This window comes from Molossus molossus, unplaced genomic scaffold (genome assembly GCF_014108415.1).
Source record: "Molossus molossus isolate mMolMol1 unplaced genomic scaffold, mMolMol1.p scaffold_m16_p_6, whole genome shotgun sequence".
NCBI lineage: Eukaryota > Metazoa > Chordata > Mammalia > Chiroptera > Molossidae > Molossus > Molossus molossus.
This window is the reverse complement of record NW_023425399.1, coordinates 28126278-28144188: the sequence shown is the minus strand read 5'-3', so window position 1 is coordinate 28144188 and position 17911 is coordinate 28126278. Positions and strand designations below refer to the sequence as shown.

At 51.0% G+C, this 17911-nt stretch overlaps 1 protein-coding gene across 2 annotated transcripts in view; it reads left to right on the top strand.

Annotated features, from left to right (window-relative positions):
- Nucleotides 1-573: 573 nt before the first annotated feature.
- The window catches only part of RASSF2 (Ras association domain family member 2), a 38922-nt gene continuing 21584 nt past the window's right edge, over nucleotides 574-17911 (top strand). Inside the window, exon 1 of one of the 2 annotated variants that reach the window (XM_036246055.1) lies at nucleotides 574-798. The gene's annotated coding sequence lies outside the window, so the exon portion shown is untranslated. Of the gene's footprint in view, nucleotides 799-845; nucleotides 1817-17911 lie in introns of those variants that run through there. The other variant, XM_036246056.1, reaches the window with a different exon arrangement.

Genomic DNA, 17911 nt, shown 5'->3' with positions numbered 1-17911 from the left:
AAGACACTTGGCCTCCTTCACATTACTGTCACGTCTGCCAGCCCGCGAAGTCGAAGGGGCCGGCTTAGCTCCTGCTCAGCTCTAACCCTTTCTGGAATAAGCCTGGGTGTTAGGGGGGAAAATATGCTATATCCTCTGCTGGGAAATCCGGGGCGCTCGAGGCGGGCTCCCCAGGGCAGCGTGGCTGTTCCCCGGGAGTGGCTGTCACAGCGCTGGGTGAGCAGAGGGGCTTGGACCAAGACTCCATCCCTTTTGGAGAGGGCAGAGCAAGTGGGGTGAGGGAAGCCAGCTCATCCTCCCACCCTCGCACTCTCACCCCCTTCCTCCCTCCCTGCCCAGAAGAGGCACTGACAGTCGGAGCCCGGGCTCAAAGGCGGGGAAGGAGGGGACGCTCAGCCACAGCATTGTCTTGGAGGGAGGGGAGAAGCTCCGCCCCCCGGGGGGGAGGGGAAAGTGTAGGCGGGAGAGAGGGGGAGGAAGAAAGGCGAGGGAAGAGGGGTGTGGGGGAGATGGAGAGCTAGAGAAAGAGGGGGAGGGAGGACAATCAGACCGGATAGGGGAAGATAAAGGTTTTGGGGCGGGCAAGCAGGCGAGGAAGGGCGCACGGGGAGCGAGGAGGGCGGAGCGTCCGACCCCCAATCTCGTGGCTGCTGCCAGCCCTGCCCCGCCGGATTGGATCCGGACCCGCCCACTGTTGACCCAGGCGCGGGCTGGAGCAGCCCCTCGGCTGCCGCACCCCACTTTCCAACTCCATGGTCTCCGCAGCCGCGTGCGAGATGCAGCGGGCTTGGAATGCAGGCAAGGCTCTGGGCGCGGGCGAGGGGCGCTGGGCGTGGGGGCACGGCTCCAGACGCAAGGTGCGGGATGCAAGGTGCAGGGTACCCGGCGGTCCTCTCTCCCCTGCCCATCTCCCCTCTCGCGGAAAGTTTTCCCGCAGAGTCTTCTGCCCGGTCCAGGTCAGCCCTTCAGTCATTGCCTGTCCCTGGTCTCCTCCCTCCATCCTCAGCCACTGGGGGTTCCCCCCAGGTTCTTGAGGATGCGGACTCCTCAGGGGCAGTGTAGGCGTGGAGCCCCAGCCCACCTGCCTTCTGGCGGGAGAAAGTTGTGGCTCCAAGCTCTTCCTCCGGCCCGAGCTCTGGGGCTCCATCCTCTCTGCACCAAGGGTGGTGGCAGGAAGGCTCCCCCAGCCCATCCCCAGGGTCCCAGGGACTCCCTGTCGCGGTGGGGCAGGGCGGCAGGTGCAGGAATGGCAGGCCCCCGACAGCCCTGGTGAGTGCCCCGACTCCAATACGTCCTCTCCTTCCCCGCCCAATGGACAGTTCCCCAGAGGCGGGCTCCCTCTGCCTTCACAAGGGCTCACGGTGCTAGGGGGCGGGAGAAGGGGGCCTGGTCCTCCCGACACTTCCCCTTGGCGGTCTTCCCGCCGTCTTCCCGCCGGCCTCCGGAGCTGGTGCTTGAGGTCCTTAGGGACCTCGGCTTTTCGTCCTCTGCGCCCAGAGAGGCAGGTGCCTTGGGCTGACGGGCCACTTCTGCATTTTGAGCGCCTGCTTTGCATTCAGCTTCTAAACTGGGAGAGCCCTGGGGACAACAGAGAGGCGCGGTGGCCTACAGGAAGACCGAGGGCCCTGTTTTGCCCAAGGGTGCGCTGTGGGGCCTGGGTTGTTCACAGTACCTTTGCACCCCCGGGACAGGAGGACCTGAGCACGAGGCTTCTCAGTGCTGCCATGCACTTTATTCTCGGGTGATCCTAATCTGGGTCTCGAGAACGTGTTCTCCCAGAGGACAGAGGCTGTGTCTAGAGCAGGCCAGGTTTATAGTGAGTACCTTAAACGTAATGAATGAATGAATGAATGAAAATGTATGTTTAAACCAACAGCTGACAAGTAACAATTTGTCCTGGAATGAGACTCAGTTCTTGCCACAGTTGATCTTAGTACAATGGGAGGAAAGAATTAGAAACAATGATTGTTTTAAACAGCTGCCTGTGAGCCAGAGCCAGGGGCCTTCTTTCCAGAATATCTGGATGAGGAATCTGGGGTTGGAATTATTTTACTTATCAGTCCACATTTACTTAGTGGGAACTTTTTCTGCAGATGGTCTGCAAAATTAAAGACACTTCTCATGGCTAAGATATATTGGGCTGTTTGAGAGGAGTCCATTCTTTTTAACTTGTGTCCAAATGCAGTTTCCTAGGGACTAAGTGTGGAGTTGGCCTGGGAGGTGCCCATTCGGGATCAGAGACCCTGGAGTGGGTCCAGGAGTCTGGGCACCAGCTGTGTTTTCTCCTCTAGACAGGTCAGCTGATGCCTGGGAGCTGGGGCAGGCCAGGGGGCCTGGGGGTGTGGTGTGGCTAGAAGAGGGCCTCAAATGATGCCTGAGCTCAGAGAGGGGAGGTAGTTTTAGAAAGAGGATAGTTCTTGCCCTGGGAGAAGGAGGCATAGCAAGCAGCCTGCCAGGGCACCTGGGAGTCTGCGCTGGTGCAGTTTGAGATTTCCTGTGCTGGGGAGGCTGGAGGTGAGTCCTGCACCTTCTTCAGAAGATGGGAGAGCAGGTGTGGTGTATTGGGGAGAATGGATAATCTTTGGGGTGCAGCCTGGACATATCCTATGCTCCTCTGCCCTCATTTTTATGTTGGTGAAATCAGAATGATGAGGGGCACCTTTGGGGAGACTGGCTGAGAGGATCTGGGGCCCTGAGTCATGCCCTCCTCCTAGGGAAGATGGGGTGTACCTTCTACACCAGGGTGAGTGGGCTAGGGCATATGCAGTACCTCCAGCTGGCAGCATCCCCACCTTCCTGAGGGTGGTCTCCTCTGCTCTCGGGGCTCCAAGATCCATCTCTCTGCATTTGTGCATAATTTCTGTTTGGGGGTTCAGGCCTTCTCTCCAGTTTGTGTTATCTTAGGAGTTGGGAGTGGCAGGTAACCTACACCTTGTTTTTGATGCCTCGGTTCTCCTCACTCTCTGATGCATTGGCTTACCTGGGACCTTTCAGTCATCCGCTGGTTTGGTTCTGTTTTCTTGGCTTATTTCCTGGTACCCCAGAGCTGAGCTTTGTGTCTGCCTTCTGTGCGAGAACTTAGGAATGGCCTAGAGAGTGGGCTAGAGAGATGCCCCGAATCACACATCCTGGCATCTCTGCTGGAGCGCCAGTGGCCAGGCTGTGGAACTTGCCAGAAGGGAATCCGGCCACCAAAGCACAAGAAGACCTTGGCCTGATTACTGCTTTCGGTCCTCTCTGGGGTGCTCTGTCAGGAGGTGTGCTCACAGGGCGGTGGGTGTAGAATTGGGACCACAGAATCCCGTGGAGAGAATGGGATTCAAACGGGTGATCCAAGAGCAGTTTTGGGACTTGCCCAGGTCTCCTTCGTCTCCCCCCCAGAGTGAAAAACTGGGCAGTTCTCCTCTGTGCAGTTAGAATAGAGCAAGACATCCAGTCTCTGTCTTTAAGCCATAATTGCTAAGAACTGCCACAGCTGGGTTTATAAAACCAGGGCAGGGGTCCCCTCCCACCGCTGTTTATGATATGGTGCAATGAGTTAACCCTATGACACGCTGTCCTATTTAAACACCTCCCTCCCTCTCCAGAATACTTTAAAATAAATCCTTAAGGTGGGGTAAGCTCCCAGAGACCTGTGATTGTGGTTTCATTTATTCGGCCTGCTTGTGGGTTGTCATGGAGGACATTGAGGGAGGGGATGGGGCAGGAGGCTCAGGGAAAGCAGGGCACAATAAACGGACAGTCGTCAGACTCGGCTGGCTGGGCGACCAAGGGGTCATTTTCGGTTATCCCTGGGATGGCAGACTCTGGAGCCTGTAATCACAGATTGATGCAGCTGCTTGGGATGACAGCCTGGGGCTGCAGGACTCTTGCCCAAGGCAACTGTGGCTGAACCAGCTAGGGCAGCCTCACAGGGGAAGGAGGTGGGGAAGGGCATTTGGCTAGTTCCTGTGGGATGAGCAAAGTTAGAAGGACCTTTTCTATTACTTCTATTGATCAGAATTAGTAAAAAGAGACTTTGTGACTTCCTTGGACATGTCAACCCAAAGTGATTTGACAAAGCAGGTTTACTTCACCAGCATGGCATTTTACCCATAAGTGGCACTCAGTTAAGTGTTTGTTTGATTAATGGCTCATTTCTTTAAGAGTAATGAAAACAGTATTGGGTTGGGAGTATGAATTGCCTTCTACCAGCTTGTACCTGTGTGGCTTTGAGAGATGGCAGCATCCTTGCCATGTTCCTTTGGCCCCATGCAATGACTCGTGGGAGAAGGTGGGTAGACACTCCAGCTCCCTCACGTCTTTGTTGGGGGAACTTCGGGGCATGTTGGCTGCTGTCTCAGAGGTAACTGGCTCCCTTCATCAACTGCCTTCCCTTCCTTGTTCAGTTTCCCACTGCCTTTCACTGGCACTTGAACCCTTATGTTAGGGTCAACATCTGGGGGACACCACCCTAAGAGAGGCTTTAGTCCATAATTGAAAAGGCCTTTGAAGTCTCTTGAGTTTCAGTTTCCCCAACTGTGAGACGAGCTGACAGCCATCTCGCAGGGATTGTGCCGTGTGCTCAGCTGGGGCCGGGCGTTCGCTGGCCCACTGATCAGGACAGAAGGGGCTGGTGGGTTTGGGAGTGAGATTTATGATGGACCACAGAGAATTATAACGCTGTCCCTAGGTTAGGTGAGGAAACCGAGGCCACCTGCTCATGGTTTTTACATCTAGATTATGACCAGTGATATGCTGGTAAGTGTTCACAACTGGCTCTGCAGGGCGGAAGCAGCCCTGCTTTGTGGTGTTTGCTGGTTTCTGTAGTATGAGTATACTCACTGTGGCAGATTCCAGGCCACCAACATGGCCTCGCTCAAAACTGAGCCGGGACGAGGCGTGCGCCATCAGCCCTTGAGAGCCGGCAGGAGCCAGCCGCAGCACATTCTGGGCATGCCTGGGCTGGGATGTGACCTCATCTTGATTTCCAATTTTGTACACAGGGTGAGGAGGATAAGGATCGGCTCTGGCTGGTTTGGCTCAGCAGTTAGAGCGTCGACCCAAGGACCAAAGAGTCGCAGGTTCGATTCCAGTCAAAGGCGCGTACCTCAGTTGCAGTTGAATCCCTGGCCCTGGTAGGGGTCTTGTGGGAGGCAACCAATTAATGTGTCTTTCTCACATCAATGTTTTCCCCTCCCTCCCTCCCACCGTGTCTGAAAATCAATGGAAAAATATTGGATTTAAAAAAAAATTGTACTAGGTGTCAAAATTTGAGGTATGTTGAACTCTGGCTGGGTGGTTCAGTTGGTTGAAGCATCGTCCCATGCACCAAAAGGATCGTGGGTTCGATTCCTGGTCAGGGTACATACCTAGGTTGTGGTTCGATTCCCAGTTGGGGCATGTATGGGAAGCAACTGATCAATGTTTCTCTCACATTGATGTTTCTCTCTCTTTCTCTCTCCTTAATATCAATTAAAAAAACAACTAAATAAAACATATCCTCAGGTGACGGTGAAGGAAAAAATTGGGGTGTGTTCAACTCTGCCCTGAACTGGCTGATCCACTGTGTGTGAGACACTTCTGGGTTCATTTAAAGATTATTAGAATGTTTATGCTATGAGTCTTTCTGGGCCTCATCCGCCCTATCTCCAGGGCATGGGGTTAGATGACTCCACGAGGCCCTTCTAGCCTCTGGTCTCTTTAGGAAGAGTCCATCGCATACTTTCTCTGTCCACGCAAGAACAAAACTTTTTTTTTTTTTTTATTCTCACCCGAGGACATTTTTGCTTCTATCTTCAGATAGTGCAGGAGACAGAGGGGGGAAGAGAGAGAGAAACATCGACATGAGCGAACCACATTGGCTGGTTGCCACCCACATGACCCCAACTGAGGCAAGGACAAACTGCAACTGAGGTACATGCCCTTAGCAGGAACTGAACCTGGGTCCCTCTGGTCCGCAGGCCAAAGCTCTCACCGCTGAGCCAAACCAGCCAGGGCAAAAACAAAACCTTTAACGAAAGAAAACCTTCCATGTGTCCACACGTATGCCCACCGTGGGGCACCCAGCACTGGCCACCCTAGAGTTTTGCTCTAGCCTTTTTCTGCTGGCACAGGGAATTCAGTAGGCATTAACCCAGTAAAATTTCACCTTCCTTGTGGACCAGTGTCACTTCATAACACAGGCATGGTGTGTCCCTAGAGGAAGCCCGGGGGTTGGGAGAGGAGGGGATGATTTCTCATGGAAAGAACAATCCCTACTTCCCAGAACCACTATGCAATGTCATAGATACCCAAGAGGAATCCAAGAAAAGCCCAGGTGGAGAAATAGGCTTTTTTTTTTTATCCTCACCTGAAGACATTTTTCCATTTTTTGTTCAGATAGAGTGGGAGGGAGAGAGAGGAAGAGAAAGAGAGAGAGAAACATTGACGTGAAAGGGACATATCGAGTGGCTGCCACTCACACAACCCAACCAGGGCGGGGGACAAACCAACCGAGGTAGATGCCCTTAGCGGGAACCGAACCCAGGTCTCTCTGAGCCACAGGCGGACGCTCTAGCCGCTGAGCCAAACCGGCCAGGGCGAGAAATAGGCTTTTATCTGATGGAATTCACCATTCCTGCTGCTGACAATCCTCCCAAGGGAGTGCCTGATTCATCAATTCCTCCTGTAGGAATTTTTACTCTAAGGATACAGTTGAGCGAGTGCAGAAGAATATGTGCACAGGGATGTCCTTCGCAGCATTATTTATACTAATAAACACCACAACACAAAACAGAGACTAAATGTCCAATAATAGTAAACTTGTTAATTACAGTATATCTCTATACTTTGGAATACCATGTGGCTGCAAAAAATATAGGACAAAGATGTATATCTATTAACAAGGAAAAATATATATATTTCTAAAGAGCTGGTTCCTAAACAGTAAGCCATTTTTATAAAATGTATCACATCATCCATTTATGTTTACCTCTGGAAGGACATCTGGCAAAATGGTACTGCCGCTGAATCTCACCCCAGGGTTTTTGTGTGGTGGTGGGAATGAGGGGGTGTGCTGGGGGCTCACCGCTGTCCTGCGAGGTCCAAACGAGGTGAAGTGGGTGGTGGAGACCATCTCCCTTGACGATTGAGAAGGAGAGACTTAACCTTTCTATTTCTCTTTGTGTGTTTCAGACTCCGCTAAATACCCATGTTGTGGCTGTGGGAAGGGCTGCTGAAGGTTTTGTGCACAGGCAGGGTCCACCTGGCTGGGGTGTGGGGAGGACTTCAGCTGGTGGGGTCCCTGAGGCCCCCAGTACTCCGGGAGATGGGTGGCAGGCTCAGATAATGGGCGCTGTCTTCCTCAAGCTCATACAGGGTCTTACAGTTAATCAGATGGACGTTTGGGACAAGGATTGCTCTCTTGCTTATAGGTCGGGGCGTCGACCCCTGGTGCAGTGGAGGGGCGGGGACGGGGGAGGTGGTGTGCACGTGGAGTCTGAGAGGAGAGGAGGTGGAAAACCTTCTGGACCCAGAGCCGGGAAACCAGGTCGTGTGGCTCTACTCAGGGGTCACAGGAGTGGGTCGGGTAGCTTTGCTCTGGGACACCTAGTTCTGTGGAAGGTGCTTGAAGTTCCTCACCTCGTGAGCCCCATTTTGGGCCTGCCTGGCCCTCCTCGGAGCTGATGGGAGGACTAGGTCTGGGAGGGGTCCCTATACCCCCTGGGCTCTCCAGAACTTTCTTTACCTGACAGCCTGTTTTCTCTCTGCCCAGTAGGAGGTTGCTCTTTTACTCCCAGAAAGTTGGGGAAATGTAGAGTTTACAGAGCCTCTGAGGGTCATTTTGAGGCGATGTTCTGTTTTTTCATGGTGCTGGTTTTCTGTTAGGGTTCGTCAGCTGGGTGCAGGGCAGGCAGGGAGGGTGTGAATGTGGTTTTGTGGAAAACTTCCCTGCAGCCTCCTGGAAGTGTTCTGGAAACCCCCCGACGTGCCCGTGCCGTCTGTCTTGGCAGTAGGAGGGGCGAGATCTGCTGTGTGAATTTCCCTGCGCAGTTGTAGGGTGTCCACGAGGTTAAAGCGGGTGGATGTAAGATGCCCCCAGTGGCTGCCCAGGGGAGGGCTCAGTGCTTGGGGACCCTTCCTCCACTGCCCCCTCCGGACTGCTCTCCAGTGCAGGGAACCTCCACTGTGGGCTGGAGAGACTGGTGCTCTTGGGTTTCCAGTTCTGGCCCCAGGTGAGCCAGGAGGGGAAACCCAAGGTCTCTGCCTATGAAGGCGGTGTCAGCCTATAGCACCAAAAAAGGAAGAACGCTGGTGTTCCCCGAGGAAGGGGATGTGAGGTCAGAGATGAGTCTTTGAGAAAGCGCTCAGTAAACAGGAAGTGTGGCCAGAGCAACCTGGCCTGTAGGAAACAGGAAGTGGAGGTGGCCCCGCCTCACCTGCCTGATAGGTCGGCACGTCCCCTCCCCGCGGAGCCAGGACACTAACCCACACGCAGCCCCATGGGGTTTGGAGCACTTGGGGTGATACAGGCCTCGGGCCCTTGGTCGGATGGGGCTCCGCTTAAATCCTGTAATTACTGGGCTGCAGAAGACTTAATTTGCCCTTCCCATGTTAGCACATGAAACTACCCAATAAAATAGCCCTCGGTTCTGAGAAATGCAGGTCAGGGAATCCTTCGCCTTATTTGCCTCATTGGGGCCAGTTTGGCTCCACCAGCCTCCCATGCTTTCCTCTCAGTCACATGGAATTTCACACTCTGTTGGCTTTTAGCCCATGAGGGGTACATCTTGGCAGGGCCCCTCTGGTTGAGGGTGATGTAGGTGCTGCACAGGGAGGCAGATGGGCCCATGCCCTTCCTGGGGGTCTGTAGATATTATTAGAGAGTTAGCTTTCTAGGTCTTTGGTTTCTCTGAGCCAGAGTCTAAATTGTACACACACACACACACACACACACACACACACAGCCTTTCTGTCTGGAGTTTTTACTTCTTTTATACCTTTTGTTTCCGTCTCACCCCAACACCCCGATTCTCTGATATAAGTCTAAGGGCCTTTGGGTTTCCTTCTAAACATCCATCCAGAAGGTCAAAGGTTTGTGGATGCTGTTGGGACTTCCCTATGAACAAGCAGTTGCTCATCTGGGTCTGGGCGGTGATTGTTTGGGTGGGTCTCAGTGGTGACTTTCCAGGTCACCCCCTGGCCACCTGGCCTGCTCTATGGGAGTAGGAGGCAGGCCTTCGGGCAGGAATCCCAGGACCATTTATTTCCTCAGATCTTCCCCAGAGCCACTGGGAATTCAGACCTGTGTGTGGTGAGCCTGACGAGAGCTGCCCTAGGATAGAGCAGGGGCTTTGTGGCCCAAACTGGTAGCGTGGCTGCCTGTTGAATCTCAGGTCCTCATCTGGCAGGTGGGCCAGGCCGGGGCTGCCTTCTGGGAGAACAGTGAGGTTTCCAGTCAGCGGGGGCTTTGCACCTGTCATCAGTCAGACCCCCAGGGTTTTTCTGGGATGGGGGACAGGCAGCCTGTGGGTCCCATGAGTGTGAGGGGTAGCTTGTTCTTTAGACAGAGGGTGAGACGTGACGGAGGTCCGTGGCTCTGTGACATTGTAACTGCCCTGGTCTCTGAACAGAGTCTCTATCCTTGGTCCCTGAAGGATCTGCTTTTCCTACAGCTTGTCCATTAGGCCAGTCACTCACTTGCCTCCCCTCCCCAGGTCTCCCGGGCCTGCTGTGGCTGGCAGCGGGGGCTGGCTACGCCTGCCTGTCCTGCACGGAGCCCTCATGTCCAGTGCTTAGCTGGGGCACCGTGGAAGGAGTTCATTACATGGGTTCAGGTTAGCTCTGTCACCTGACCTCTGAGGTCTTTTCCCATATCTGTAACGTGGTAAAAATAAAGCCTTCCCCGTGGGCTCCTGTGAGGAGTAAGATAAAGACAAACCTCCTGCACCTCGTTACTCGCGGCACCAGCACCAGCATCACTTGATAGAAATGGACATCCTCAGACCTCACGCCAGAAGTCCAGACGCAGAAACCGGGGGGAGGCGGTGCCAGGATCTGTATTTTAAAGGCCCTCCAGGGGATTCTGATTGTCTCTCAAGTGTGAGAACCACTCCTCTAGAAAATGGCCCAATCAGGTGCTTTTAGCTGACAGCTCATCCCCTTCACCTCAAGAGACGCCGCAGTCAGTAGGGGTCTGCGTTGCAGCTGGACGGTTCTGGGTTTGAGCCCCAGCTCTGCCTTTTCCTGGCTGTGTGCTTTGGGCAAGTTACTTTGATTCCTTGTGCCTTATTTGTTTCATCTGCAAAATAGGGGTGGGTGTTGGGGTTTCTTTCTTGCCTCCTGGGGTGGTTGTGGACATGAAATTAGTCGAAGCAGGTAATAGCCCGGAGAAAGCTTCCGTTTATAGTAGCTGTCTTTTATTTACATCTGTTGTCTTAGTATAAGCACAATAATAATACCGTGATTGTTCTGCTCCTGATTTACGGGGGAAACAGGTGTCGGGGCCTCCTGCAACTCGTCTTCTGCTAGTTCTTTTGAGCCAAGCCCTCTCCTACCTGCCCTCAGGTGAGGACCCTCTCCTTTCAGGCAGGGCAAGCCACTTTCTCCTGTGCCTTTCCCTCCCCTCTTCCATGATGCTTAGCATTCTTTGGGGCAGGGAGGGGCAAAGCCTTTGACTCACAGTCACAGCAAAGTTGAGAAAGTGCAGTACTGAACGTACACCCAGCACACTTGACCTTAACTTTCCCTCTGGTGGCGTTTGATGCTTAGACCCTTTCCTGAGCACAGTGATTGGGAGAGCTGTGTGGGTGGATCACGGGGGGCCTGGACACCTGGGGTGGAAAGAGGATGGAGGTACATTTCGGGAAGGGAGGATCAGGGATCAGTGGGGTGAACAGGTCCCAGAGAAGACATGGGCTGGCCAGTCAGTGAGCATTTTATTGAATAAAGCATGCAGGCAGGAGGTAAACTGTGTCCTGTTTCCTTCCAAGGCAGCCGGAATCTTGCCCATGTCCAGGACAGGCTCAGGTTCGGGAATCAGGAGGTAGAATCTCTTATAATCTCTAGATCTTGGCCAGTCCCCAGGCCATAGCTCAAGTCTCATTCCTCATGTGGCGCAATAGGGCTGGGGCTTCCTGTTTGCCATCTGCACTTCTCCCTGCCCCCACACCACGGGACTGCGGTGCAGAGGGGTCAGCACGATCTCCTGTCAAAGCTGCTTGGTTGCAAAGCAGAGTCCTTCAAGAGGCCTGATGGGGAAGTCTTTAACACTGTAGTATGAAGCACTGTGTCAAATAACTTTCTTCTCCAACCCAGGAGATACAGATTGTCCCCAGAGGGCAGGGCAGGGCTCAGAGGAGAGGTGGGGACAGCCCCAAAAGGGGAAGTTTTGGGCCTTCAGCAAGCATTTCCTTAACATCTGGGGCCTGGGCTAGCTTCCTGGCTTCTGTGGTGTGGTGCCTTGCTTTGCGTGAGGGGCCCTTTGGATTGGCTCTGTGCCTGTGTATACGGGCCCTCTGGGATGCTCTCCATTGACCCCTTACCCCTTTGAAATATTAGTTATGGGAAGGGGGACACTAGAGACCAAACCCAGTTTGCTTTTAGAGATTTCCATTTTCTCCGCTCTTGAAAAGCTGCTTTGAGAGGCATGTGTTGGTGTCCTCAGTTTCTGTTCCTATCAGATTTCATGCTGGGTCTCAGCCCTGGCTGTACCTTGGCACAACCTGGGGAGACTTTTTCTTTTTAATCCTCATCTGAGGATATTTTTCCATTGATATTTAGATAGAATGGGAGAGAGAGAGAGAGAGAGAGAAACATCGATATGAGAGAGACACATTGATTGGTTGCCTCCCACCCAATTTTGACCGGAGGCTGGGGATCAAACCTGCAACCTAGATACATGCCCTTGATTGGAAATCAAACCTGCGATTCTTGTGTTGACGCTCTAACTGCTGAGCCAAACCAGCCAGGGTCTGGGGATACTTTTAAGATGCTCATGCCGAGGCCCTGCCCAGAGGGTCTGATGTAATTGGTCCTAGTTACAGCCTGTACATCAGTAATTTTAAATCAACCTCTCTCACCATCCTAACCCCTCCCCCACCCTGAGAGTCTGAAGAGCATTCAGAATGAGAACCTCCGAGGTCTCTGGTGTCTCGAGGTCGGCTGTTCCTCCTTCCCTGTTCGGTTTCAGCTGAGGCCCTGCCAAGTGCACAGCCCTCTCTGGTCAGGGGGCGGCTCTGTGGGGTGGCCCCCTGGAGAGTTCCTGTGGGAAGCTCACCCCTCCTCCAGCCTGTCTCTTTTTCTGCTGTATATTCTTAAATACGGGGACTGCCTGCTTCCTATCAATTAGCTGTTGTCCCCCACCTTCCATCCTGCACTGGGAGCTGAGGTGGGAGTGGAGAGGGGCCCAGCTCCTGCTATACAACCAGGAAACCAGGACAAACCAACTACCACGGGCTGGGGCTTCTCCACCTCACCCTGGACTTTCCTGCCAGGGTTTGCCTACTTTTCTGTTCTGCATTTGCCTCTCCACCCCACCCTACTGCCCTGGGGTGGGGGGTAGGAGGACTTTCCAGTTTATAAGTAAGCTGAGAGATACTGTGTCTTTTTTTTTTTAGGACACTTTTACATTTTTTGTTCAAATAGAGCGGGAGTGGGAGAGAGAGAGAGAGAAACATCAACGTGAAAGGGACACATCGAGTGGCTGCCACCAACACGACCCAACCAGGGCCGGGGACAAACTGCAACCGAGGTACATGCACTTAGTGGGAACCGAACCCAAGTCTCTCAGGACCGCAGGCCGACGCTCTAACCGCTGAGCCAAACCAGCCAGGGCGAGACACTGTGTCTCTAGGCTGGAACTCTATAGCTATTAGCCCTTGTCCCGGGGATGCTCTGACACCCTATAAACCGTCTTGTGTCCCCAAGTCTCCCTAATAGACAGGGAGTGAGGGCACTGGAGCTTGGAGGAACCCAGAACTGGGAACAGAGGGGATTCTGCTCTCTTTGGAGTGAGCTTTGGATGGCTTTCCCCACCTGCTCGAGGTTCTTGAGGATTTGATGTTTGCCCTCCTCACCGGAAGCTGGGCTGGTGAATTTCATGTATTTGGGAGGCCTGGAGTGGGGGCTGGGAACACCTGTGTGTGGGAAGGTCTGTGAAAAGGAAGAGGAAGGGATCCTTCCTGCAACAACTTCAGGGTTCTGACTGGTTCCTACAGCTGAGCCTGGCCCTGCACCTGGCTGTCCTGTGTGGGCAGCGATTTCCTCCCACCCTGAGCGTGGGCAGAGGTGACAAAGCCAGGAGCTGCTTCCAGCCCAGACACGGGCAAGTGTGGAGGAAGGTGCTGGTCCCCACCAGGATCCCCTTTGTCTATTGTGTGTTAGGGGTGTTGACCGTGGAGAGGCCTTAGCTGCTGCCTAGTCCTGAGAATTGCTTTTGCAGGGAAATGCCTGGGAGCTCAGCCCCTCCTCCAGGGGGTGGCCGGTAGTCAGTGGCTGACTGGCACAGGAACAAAGGCCTGGACCTGGACTGCTTGTCTCAAGGTGGGGCAACTCTGGGGAGTTATTCACACCCTGCGGTTTCCATGGGTCAGGCTGTGTCTGGACTTCAGCTGAGCCCCCGTCACCCCAGGTCCTGCTTCCCTCGCTGCCATAGTGGGTTCTCCTGAAAGCGCTTCCTCAGTAAATCACGTGCCCAGGAATCTGTATTTCGGGCTGTGCTTCTAGGAATTCCCTCACCAAGACCCCCGGTCAGCTTTCCCTTGGGCTGGCTGTTGAACCCTCTCCCTCCCACGAAGAAAGTGATAATGAGAATATTTGCAGGACAGAGGCTCAGTCTGGGAGCTGCGGGTCCAGAGAGAGGAAGCTCCATGTCCAGCAGGGAGAAGAGACACCAGATGGATGGTTTCTGTGGGGAGGAAGTGCTGGGATGAAGGACAAGCTGAGGTGTGAGCTCCTGTCCCCCCCCAACACAGCCCCAGGGCAGCAGGGACAGTTTGTAGGAGAGTTACATTTGGGGTCAGCGTCCAGAGAACATGTGAGTGTGCTTGGGTCTGAGGAGGAGGACGGGTACACTCACAACGTGCGAAATGCAGGCCCAGAAAGTTCTCTGTGGCTGGGATGTCATCAAGGGCTTGGGAATCTTCCCTGTGTCAAGACATTCTCTTGGATCTTAGGGAGGGTTGGACTTGAGTTGTCTTTGAAGCAGGCAGGAACTGTGGATGGGTCTCCACACGGGACATATTTAAGGTTCCACTGACAGGCTGGATGGCATCACCCAGGCATTTAACGGAGCCGAGAAGAACCTGGAACATGCTGCCAGGGCATGAAGTCACTGCCAGAGACTGACTGGTTGGTGGCCCCAGCGTGTTTCCAATATGACGAGGGCTTGGGAAGCTCATGTCCCGACTTGGACTTGGTGCTTGTAAACGCTTCTTACAAGGCATTTTGGAATTCAGGTAGAGGCCGTAACTTAATAATAACAGAAAAGACTGAATAGTTGCAATCAGCCAGCTGAGCAAATCCCTGTCACCAAGGCTGCAGTTATTGGCAGGCACCCTCGGAGGAAGTGTCCCCCACATTCCAGCCCATCAGCCGTCTTCCTCTGGCCCTTTCTTGTGTGAGAAACAATACTCTGTGTGAGGAGCATGGGACTGAACTCGACACTTCCGGCCCGGTGTCAGCTCTGCCTTAAAGTGCGTGTAAATTTAGCAGGCGTTTCTTTTTCTAGTCCCGCCCCAGGTGGCTGGAGGCAGCCAGTGGTTTGTGGTGATGGTTGGAAAGTCTATGAGGAGAGATGCAGATGTTTTCCTTGAGGCAGACAAAGGAGGGTTTGGTTGGGTCCTAGACTCAGTTACCTGTAATTTCAGTTCAACAATGTGGTAGGCAATGTAAGTTTTTTCCTAACACTTTTAACCCAAGAAATGTAAAAGTAAGAAAAAAGGTGGGGAGAAGTCAGGCTGGAGATAAAGGTCAGGCAACATGAGCCCATAGGTCGGATTCATAGCGATGGCCTTGGTAAGATCACCCAGCAGGTTGAGAGTAACCAAATGTCTTGGGGAATTCATACATCTGGGCCATCCGACTACTTGATTTATATCTGTAACTGAGAAAAGAGTTTGTCCACCGAGCACTGCAGATAGCCAATTGCGCTCACCTCGGGGTGCCGGGGAGGAAAGTGGCATTTATTGTGTAGCATTACACAGCGGAGAACAGGCAGGCTGTGCTGAAAAAACCCGAGCTCCTTGATGGTTGACAGACAAGGAGTTTCACAGAACAAAAAGCATGAGTAGTCATGAGTAAGGGGTTCAGGGCTGTGTTGACTGGTCAGTTCTTATTTAAATTTCAGCAACCTGATTTATTTGTCTCCTGGGGGCATCCTGTCTGGGTCTACTTGACAATGGCCAGGTGATCTCGAACAGGAGAGGTAAGACATCTTGGGGTTGTGAGTCGGTGACATTATCCTAAGAACAGAAAGAATAGAACAGAGCTATGCATTCTGTCTTTATTGAATTGAGAGAGAGAGAGAGAGGAAGGGAGAGGGGGAGAGAGATAGAAACACTGATTGGCCACCTCCTGCATGCCCTCCACTGGGGATCTGGCCCACAACCTGGGCATGTGCCCTGACCAGGAATTGAACCAGTAACCTCTTGGTGCATGGGTTGACACTCAACCACTGAGCCACACCAGCTGGGTGCTTGCTTCACAGTGTATATTCTTCTATCTTAAGTGGAGTATACCTTCTGCAACTTGCTTTACAGACAGGCCTGCAGGCCCTAGGACATGACGACATTCCAGTGCAGCTATGACTCTTAAGTAGGGCTAATTGAATGATTTTAACTAAAAGCTGAATTCTAATATAGCTCGTATGTTATGATTTGCTGTTGGCTTCATAACAATTGGTAAGTGAAAATATAGTGATAAGAAAGGTTTCATAGGTTATTGGCTATTTGTATTTCTTTTTCTGTGAATTATCTGCTCATGTCCTTTGAGCAGCTTTTACTGAGTGTAGAATCTTTTTCTTATTGATTTATTAAAGCTCTGTACATATTAAGGATATTAGCCTTTTGCCATTTGTATTGTAAATATTTTCCCTCAATTTGTCATTTGTCTTTTGATTTTGGGTAGGGTAAAAATTTTTTTTCTAAGTAGAAATTTAACATTTTTACATATTTTTTATTTATTTTTGGTTAATCCTCACCTGAGGATATTTTTTTCATTGATTTTTAGACAGAGTGGAAGGGAGGGAGGGAGAGAGAAAAACGTTGATGTAAGAGACACATAGATTGGTTGCCTCTCACATGGGGTTTGAACCTGTAACCTAGGTGCGTGCCCTTGACCAGGAATTGAACTCAAGACCCTTCTGTCTGCAGGCCAATGCTCTAATGGCTGAGCCAAACTGGCCAGGGCTTAATTATATTTTTATTATACTTTCTGGACTTTGGGTCCTTTTTTCCCCACCCCCGCACACTCTTCCCTTTTGGCAAGCATTGGCTTGTTCTCTATATCTATGGGTCTGTTTCTGTTTTGTTTCATTTATTCATGTGTTTTATTTTTTTTAGATTCCATTTATAAGTGAAATCATATGATGTTTGTCTTTCCCTGTCTGATTTATTTCACTTAGTGTAATATCCTCTAGGTCTATCCATATTGTTTCAAATGGGAAGATTCATTCTTTTTTTAATCCTCACCCAAGGATATGTTTATTGATTTTTTTTTTTTTTTTTTTTTTTTTTTTTTTTTTTTTTAGAGAGAGGAAGGGAGAGAAAGAGAGAGAGAAAGAAACATCAATGTGAGAGAGAAACATTCATTGGTTGCCTCCTGTACATGCCCTGATCGGGGATCAAACCGGCAACCTAGGTATGTGCCTTCACCGGGAATCGAATCCACCACCTTTTGGTGTACAGTACAAAGTTCCAACCAATTAAGCCACACGGCCAGGGCTCATTCTTTTTTATTAATCAGTAATATTCCATTATATCTATATATCTCTACCTATCTATTGATATATCTTTTTCATCTGTTCATCTGTTGATGGACATCTAGATTTCTTTTGTGTCTTGGCTATTGTAAGTAATGCTGCAGTGAACACAAGGCTGCATATATCTGTTTGAATTAGTGATTTTTTTTTTTCAAATAACTATCCAGAAGTGGAATTTCTGAGTCATGTGGCAGCTCTATATTTAATTTTTTTGAGGAACCTCCATACTGTTTTCTATAGCGGCTGCACCAGTTTACAGTCCTACCAACTATGCACAAGGATTCCTTTTTCTCTACATCTTGACTACACTTGTTGCTTGTTGATTTTTTGATGATAGTCATTTGGACAGGTGTGAGGTGATAGCTCATTGTGGTTTTAATTTGCATTTACTGATGATTAGTGATGTTGAGCATCGTTCCATGTGTTTATTGGCCAGGTGAATGTACTTTCTGGAGAAGTGTCTATTCAGGTCCTTTGCCCTTTTTAAATTGAATTATTTGGTGTTTTGCTATTGAGTTATATATTAGTTCCTTACCTATTTCGGATATTAATCACTTACCAGATATGTGGTTTACAGATATTTTCTCCTATTCTGTAGGTTGCTTTTTCACTTTCTTGATTGTTTCTTATGCTGTACAGAAGATTTTTTTTACTTTGATGTAGTTTCACGTATTTATTTCTGCTTTTGTTGCTTGTGCATTTGGGTCATATCCAAAATATTGTTGCCAAGGCCAATGTCAAGAAGTGTTTTCTTCTAGAGTTTTTACAATTTCAGGTTTTACATTTAAGTCTAATGCATTTCAAGTTAATTTTTGTAAGTGGTATATGATAAAGGTCCAATTTCATTCATTTGCATGTGAATGTCCAATTTTCCCAATATTGATTGAAGAGACTGTTGTTTCCCCATTGAGTATTCTTGGCTCCCTTGTCAAATACTAGTTTACTATATATGCATGGGTTTATTTCTGGGCT